Source organism: Lygodium microphyllum, chromosome 25, assembly GCF_053477565.2.
Source record: "Lygodium microphyllum isolate KBCC chromosome 25, Lygodium_microphyllum_v1.1.10, whole genome shotgun sequence".
Taxonomy (NCBI): Eukaryota; Viridiplantae; Streptophyta; class Polypodiopsida; order Schizaeales; family Lygodiaceae; genus Lygodium; species Lygodium microphyllum.
The window spans coordinates 26,514,196-26,522,192 of record NC_141159.1 but is presented as its reverse complement, the minus strand read 5'-3'; the positions used below and the strand labels follow the sequence as shown (position 1 = coordinate 26,522,192).

Below are 7,997 nucleotides of genomic sequence, written 5' to 3'. Positions count from 1 at the left end.
AGTCACTCATCTTTCTTGTCCGTAGTTACCATGAGATATTTGAATGCATTATTGTATGGTGGATTGATATGTTGTTTCTTTTTCTGCAGAATCCGTTCGATGCTCCTTTGCAGCGGGACGAGCTTTCGGGGGACGATGATTTCTAGCTCGCCCTTGGATCCTTGGAGCTCACACACCTTTAGTTTTTAGTCGCCTGATCTATGTAGACATTTTCTATGTATTAGTGATATCCTTTCATGATTGTACCAATCGCATTTTATGCGATCATGTACCACAATTTTTTTTTCCTATTACCGTCGCTATTTGCGTCGCAAATTTACTGCTCGCGTCGCTATTGGCCTCGCTATGAGCGTCGCAAATTTACTGGTTGCGTGACGTTTCTATGGCGTCGTCAATAACAATGTTTTTCGTGACGACGGGGGCAAATTTTGTTGTTTGTATTTTCGTTGCTTTAAACGTCGATATAAGGTCTATATCTTATAGTGTTAGTGATAGTTTTATTATTTAATAGATGAATTCTATCAAATTGGTTTGAGTTTTGAGTAAACAATATATTAACTTGATGTATTGCATCAAGTTGCATTGTATTTTTCTACAATTTTATTCTTCATTTGATATAATGCATCAAGTTGTTACAAATATTGTGTTGACTTCATAGAGTGCATTAAGCTCTATAGTAATTTTTGACACTTTGATCATCCACTTGAAGCACTACATCAAGTTTGGTATAATTTTGAGTAAACTTTCTCACCAACATAATGTAAGACTTAAAGTTTCTAGTTAGTTTCTAGTTAGTTTACTTCTCTTAAGATGTAGCATGTGACTTTGCAAATTTTGGTATTGTGTTTTTTGTGTACTTACTTTTTCAACTTGATATAGTGCATTGAGTTTTTAGCTTAAATGAAAGTACTCAGATTGAACTTTTTAGCATGAATAAATTGAGATTAGATACTATGGATTTTTCCACTAATAGTTCATGCATTCAATAAAAGAGTTGACTTTTATGCTTATGTTTTCATCTAAAATTCATCATCCTTTCTATGAGTTTAAATTTTACTTTGCATTAGTCAGGTACTCGTCGATGCAGTGCGTCAAGTTTGTTTGATGTTTCTTCAAGTTTCTATTGAACGCATCATATGTAATAATTTGTACTTCTTGTTTTTATTTTTATCAATTAGCTCAAAGTTTAAGCACAATGTTTTACTATCTTGATTTTGTGTATCACCTTTTTTCTCTTTGTTAACTTTAAGTCTCTTTAATAGAAGTCAACAAAAGATCCACAGAAGCTCAAGAAGAAGTACAAAAAACCATTCAACTCAAACTAAAATCAACCCAAACCATTAAAAACCATCCAACTCACTCTCAATCATTTCTCAAACCACTCATTCACAATTATAAACTCTCAAATAGAAAGAAAACATATCAAAATAGAAGTAAAATAGACCTATCAAAACCAAATAAACATACCAAAGAACCATACAACACATCATAACTCAATCAAAAACCATCATGAGCGTCTCAAACCTACTCAACCCATTCCAACATACTCTAAAACACTTTTAAATCATAAAAAAACCAATCTATAAACCAAAAAATCAGACAAAAATCACCCAAAATCCAATTAAAAATAGCTAAAATTATATAGTCATTTCAACACTTAATATATCCCCACACTTAACGAAGGGAGTGTCATTGAGATTGTGGAAAAAAAGAGAAAACAAGAAAGGGATTTCCTACAAGACCAATACAAAGACCACCGTTGAGAGAAAATCACGGAATAGACTAAACTAGACCAATTCCCAAAGAATCCAGAGCCTATGTAAAAAATTCGACATGACCTACGTACATGTGCAACCAATAACTTCATGATGTGCAACATACAAGTACCCTCCTAAAATCTCGTAGTCAAGCATACAAAAGAGAATCAAATATCAAGCACACTACGAGCCCTAACATTGACTAGAGACCAAATACAGGGGACAATAGACTCATAACAAGACCACAGACTAACAAACATAAAAGATAGGGACTAATAAGACTAACGTAGACCAATAAAACCATCCCTGTAAATGCATTTTGTCAACTTATGGTGCAGTGAGATGAGCAAGTGACTGCTATTCATATTCCTTTTATGAGTTACAAATTTATGTTGTAGTTAATTTTAATTAAGTCAAACCCACTCTGACTTCAACTCAACAAAGGTCTTTATAAATGTAATTCTTTTTAATAATTATATGGTGTTTGGTGCAAAAAAGTGCATGTATGCATGATAGTGGGGGTTTATTTTATTACAAGTTAATGTGTTTATAGCACACGTGTATGCATGTACATGTGATAGCAAGGGTTCATTAATTTTTTTTTTTAAATTTGAGATTATAGTGCAATGTGCTCATACACTGACATGGGTTCCTTTTACAATTAACGGTTGGATTGATTTTATTTAACATTTAGGGCATACACTCTATTCATTTTATGGTGCAACATTAGGTTGATTTTAAGTACAAGTTGATTGTGCCTAAGGATGCACATGGAGAAGGAAAAAAGGAAAGAACTTGGTGGTATGTGGGATATCCATAAGGTTGATAACAAAACAGTGATAAGGACATGACTCCTCAACTCCTACGATATCAAAAAATCCACAAAAGAAACAAACATATAGGTGACTAGAAGCTAGTCAACTTCTTGTAAGAATAATTTTTTTCGAGTTTAACTACAATGACCAAAATAAAAAGTGATATAGACACACATGTATGAATCCATGTAGTTGGATTTTTACATTTGATTTTAGATTGAATTTACTCGGTTTTTTTAAAAACTTTTCACTTTTTTAATGAAAATTTTAATGGATTTTTTAGGTTTTAATTAAAAAATTAAAAATATGTAAAAATTATATATATATATATATATATAATTTCTTAAAATTATTTGGTATTTTAAATGTATATTTTTAATATTTAATGATTTCATGATAATATTTATTTTTTAATTTAGTTTTTTTAGAGATTTTCTATTTTTAAAATGTAATTTCTAGGTGTCAAATTTTGGAGAAAAAGGAGCTAATCACTTATCTATTTTTTAAAACAATTATGATCATTTTGAGTTTCTTTAGAGGTGTTTTGAATTTTTAAATATTTTTATGTATTTTGGATCTTTATTTGAAATTTTAAAATTTTAAGTTTTTTGAAATTGGGTATTTGCAAGAAAAAACTGGATACATAGATGTTTGTGTGTCAACAACATCTTTGAGCTCCACAACGTTGATAAAATGAGATGTACATCCTTGGGTGTGAATGGCAATCAACAGAAATCCACCCGCATGCATAGAAAAACCCACACAGGAACCACTATGATCCAAAAATACGCAAAAAAGAATCCATAGGAACCATTGCAAACACATAGACATGAACCAACATGAGGGATGGGGAAGGGCAATGATGGGGAGGGTGTCAAAGATGCACAAGAAGGCAAGTTGGCAAAGAGGGGCATAGAGAAACCAAGTCCTGTGGGGGGTTTCCACAGCAGGGGGTGGCAATGAAGAAGGGTGGGAAATGGGGGCTTAGAGGGGTTATGGGTTTGGGGTGGGTGGGAAGGTATAGAGGAGGGAAAAGGGCTAATGGGGGGCCTAGAAGGGTTATAGGTTTGAGGTGCATGGGACGGTAAAATGAGGGAAAAGGGCGAATGGGGGGGTTAGGGGTAAGGGATAAGAGGGTAGGAAGGGCAGCTTATGGGGTTGTGGAAAGGGGGATGGTGGTGGGAGAGAAGGGTGGAAGAGGAGCTGGTGGTGGTGGTGGGGAGGAGAAGGGGGGGGGGGGGGAGGAGTAGGGGAGGACTCAAAAGGAGATGGAGGAGAGGAAGCAAGAGGTGGGGAAGAGGAAGGAAGAGATGGAGGAGAGGAAGAAGGTGGTGGGGAAGAGGAGGAGCAGCAGGAGGAGTAGTGGGAGAAGGGGAGGAGCAAGTAGAGGAGGAGGTGGAGGAGAAGAAGGAGGGGGTTGGCAAGAGAGAGGTGGAGATGGAGAAGAGGGAGAAGGAGCTAGTGGTGGTGGCGGTGGTAGCAAAGCAAAGGAGGTGGTATCATGGCTAGCACAGGCGTCAAGGGCAATGATACGAATGTAGGTGGCATAAGAGGTAGATGGTGGCAGAAAATGGTGGAGAAAAGGGAGGAGAGAGGAGAAGAGGGGGCGAAAGAAGGAGAAGGAGGAGAAGAGAAAGAGAGGAGGAGGGGAGGGAAATGAGGAGAAGAGGGAACGGAGGGAAGAAGATGGAGGTGGGGAGAGAGAGGGAGGGGGTTGGGTACACAAGGAGGAGAGAGAGAGAGAGAGAGAGAGAGAGAGAGAGAGAGAGAGAGAGAGAAGGGGGTGGCTATGGAGAGAGAGGGGGGAGGTGAGAGAAAAATAAAAAATTGTAAAAATATTTAAAAATATATAAGGTTTTCTTTAAAGAAAGAAGAAGGTCCGAGAAAGACAATGGGGGAAGGAGGCAAGAAGAAACATGATTTTTTGAATAAATAAGTAAAAATAGATGAGTGAGTGTACACCCTTCCGCATTGCGGATACGCATGTGAGGCAAAGTTTAAAAAATTCCACTGGACAAAGCAAAATGGGCAGGTGAGACCACAAATAGGCAAATGAAATGCATCACATAGATACAATGGCACATGGCATGAACACCATATTAGATATTTTGGGAATTTTCCAAAATAAAAGAGAGCAATACATCTATTTTTGTCTTAAAAATGCACATTGTATGTTATAAATGTGAGACCAAACATCTTGACAGCTTAAGTGATGAAGTGTAAGCTATGTGGCTATTAGGAGATTTGGATTTCACTCTCTTATCTAGCATACGAACAAAATGCAATTTTGTATGGTGGTGGAAACATCAAGTAGGCTTAACTAGGTCGATATACCTAAGAAATTTCCAACTTTAATGTAAGAATACAAAGGTTTGAACGAGGATAGAGAGAATTTAGATTACAAGAGCCTCACACATTATATGAAGATATATTATCATGTCCAAAATTTATAATGTTATGGATCTGAAGATATTATAATATGAGTTTCTTCTTTTAGATATAGTATCATTTAAAGTGGCATGTATAAGTTTCATGAACTAAGACCTTAAAAGAGTCACCACTAATTAGGTCTAGTTTAATAACTTGAAGAAATGATACTTCTTATTTGCGTAGATCTTTAAGCACTTAATAACTGTCATGACATTCTTATGTAAAGTTGTTGACCAAAATCCCACAAGGTGAAGAAAATATAAATTATGATTTATTTGAGATAAAATTTATTCTAATAAAGTCATTTTTCCATAGCTACCTTTTATAGCTAATTATAACCATACTTGGTTAACAATAGATGATTGTAATTAGTTACAAAAATTGTCTTTTCATTATAATATTAAACATATTCAGATTCTAAAAAAGCCTTCAAAATGGTATGTACAAAGAAGGTGTTTATTAGTCCTAATTATTAAAAGAAAATTTAAACATGATACATTTGACCATGTGACCAAAACTACTGTTACGTATAAGTGACACATGACAATTTAATTGAGTATTGGATAAAGTTTTCATAGTTTCTTCTTAAGGATTGACCATTCTATTTTTGAACTAGTTATATCCCATAGATATTTAAATTTATGAATTGTAATAAGAATTTCATCTTAATATTCCATATACACATCTCAAAAGATACATTGGAGGTGAAATCTTTGTTGTAATATTTGCTATTGAGGTAAAACTCCTTTGGGAGGTACAATGAAATTTTTTTGGGGTGTGTAATATATGTTTGGCTCTCTTATCCTAAGGTACATGCATAGACATACACTAGTGATGTAGTAAAAGAGATTATAAGAAATAAGAGATTTGACCATGTGGAAAAATCTAACCAAAACTAACATGAGAAGATCATTATACAACACGTATGAGAGTTTAATTGAAATAAGATCTAAAATAAAATTAAGCAAAATTTTCATAGCTTAAACTTTTCATTATGATAAGTATTCTTACAAAATAAATTACAGTATCTCCTTTAAACAAGTATCCTTACAAATGATGATAAATTTTAATGAGCTCTTTAATAGTATTTTATCAAAAGAATTTACTTAAATAGATTTTTAGCAAAAAATTTAAAAAACTAAAGACATAGTTTCTTTCAACAATATCACCAAAGAAAGAAAATATCGCAAATGCTAATGGAGGTAACTTTTTAAGAAAAAAAAAACATCAACTTGTCTTCCTTGATGAAAGGAGACGGAACTAAGTTTAAACACCTGAAGTAGCTTTTAATTTCTCTTTCATAATTAGACTTGCTATATCTTGGCTTGATTCTTTTATGCCCTTGGGCAGTACTTCAAGAACTTGAACTTTAGTAGGATGAACCTCTTGGAAATTTAAAATTTTTTTGGCACTCTCATGGACTCTTCACAATTGTGCTTCAACCTCTCTTTGCTCTTGAGTGTTGCAAACCATTGCAATTGTCTTCATGTGATTTACCAATGCCACCTTAGATGCAAGTCCACTTGCATATACATAAAATAGAACCTCATGAGCATCATTGAATGCTTTGATTGTAGTCTCTATAAATTTTCTTTCTTTCTGAAAATGGCCTTTGCAATCCTCTGGTCTTCTTCAAGGTCTTTGTCATTGCACTCATTGTCTAAGCCTTCAAAGTCCAAAATGGAAGGCTTGTTGAAATTGTTTATATATCACTCAAAAGTGATGAAGCTTTTTTTCATGGTTACCAATGTCAAAACCACAAAGGAATCTATAGATCCAAAAGCAAAGACTCTATCCATTGGTAGGAAGTCAACACTACCAACTAGCATGTGTTACTTGCAAGAAATGCTTTCAAGAGCATTTTCCAAAGCTGCCATTTTCTTTCGATCAAGAAATGATAACAACATAAATTATTTAGGTTCACAAGTCATTTGTAATAGAGTGGATACAACATTTCCAAACTTTATAGAGTCCGATTTCATTTCCTCAACTCCATGTGTTGCATCTAGAACAACAACCCTAATGGTAATTGGATCTCTGTAAACATTATATATAAGATCAAAGGCTTCTAGATTGCATCTGACAGCATATACATGCCAAGGTGAACTAGTGGAGGGTTGAAGAGGTTTTTTATTTTTTCCAATTAGGAAGTTTACAATATCTTTTGCTCCATTTGGTAGGGACCCTGCAATAAGCTCCATGTGTGAGCTTCTTTGCTACCCAATCATTGCAAATGCCTAAAATCTTTGTGTAGACTTCATCATTGATATCATAGTCATTAACAATCTCTTCCCAAGTCTTCATCATAGTGCTACTTTCAGGAAGTGAGGCATTGAAAAGAGTGACTAATTCCTCCTTTAGGACCCTATCTTGCTTGATTTGCTTAGCCCTTGTTTCCACATCAATCATATCTTCCTTGTCCCATTTGTTTCTAAGAAAAAGGATATGACCTTCATTGATCTCCTCTTGTAGTGTAAGGATGTCTCCATCCTTTAGACCCATAAGGCAACAAAATGCAACAGGAGAAGGTTTCCTTCCCTTCTTTCTTGAACTCTCCTCCTAGGACATAAGGTCTCCTCCATAGTATCTCTTCATGATTTTTATCCAACTATCAAATATTTCTTGGGAGCTAACAATCATATGGCAATCTCTAGATGCACAATTTTCTTCAATGCATGCCACGAATCTCTGCAAAAAGAAGATCAAAGTAGTGAGAATAGAACAAAAGAAAGAGCATCACACTAATCTTCAAAAAAAGAGAAGGTAAGCTTATATGTGATTACCTACTATGGTAATCTTTGGGAGCTTGTCTTAGAAAGCTCTTGTTGGGGTTTTGGTGGAGAACCAAACGCTACACTGATCTCTTAATTGTTGAAGTTTCTCAACATAAGGGGCATTCTTCATAACATTATGTGATTCCATATTTATCATTCATGAAAGCTCAATGTATATTTCAATAGGACAATCAACTAATACTCTAATATTTCTTGTGGTG

At 34.7% G+C, this 7,997-nt stretch overlaps 1 pseudogene; it reads right to left on the bottom strand.

Annotated features, from left to right (window-relative positions):
* Window positions 1-6,912: 6,912 nt before the first annotated feature.
* LOC148013996 (uncharacterized) lies at window positions 6,913-7,642 on the bottom strand (annotated as a pseudogene).
* Window positions 7,643-7,997: the final 355 nt, after the last annotated feature.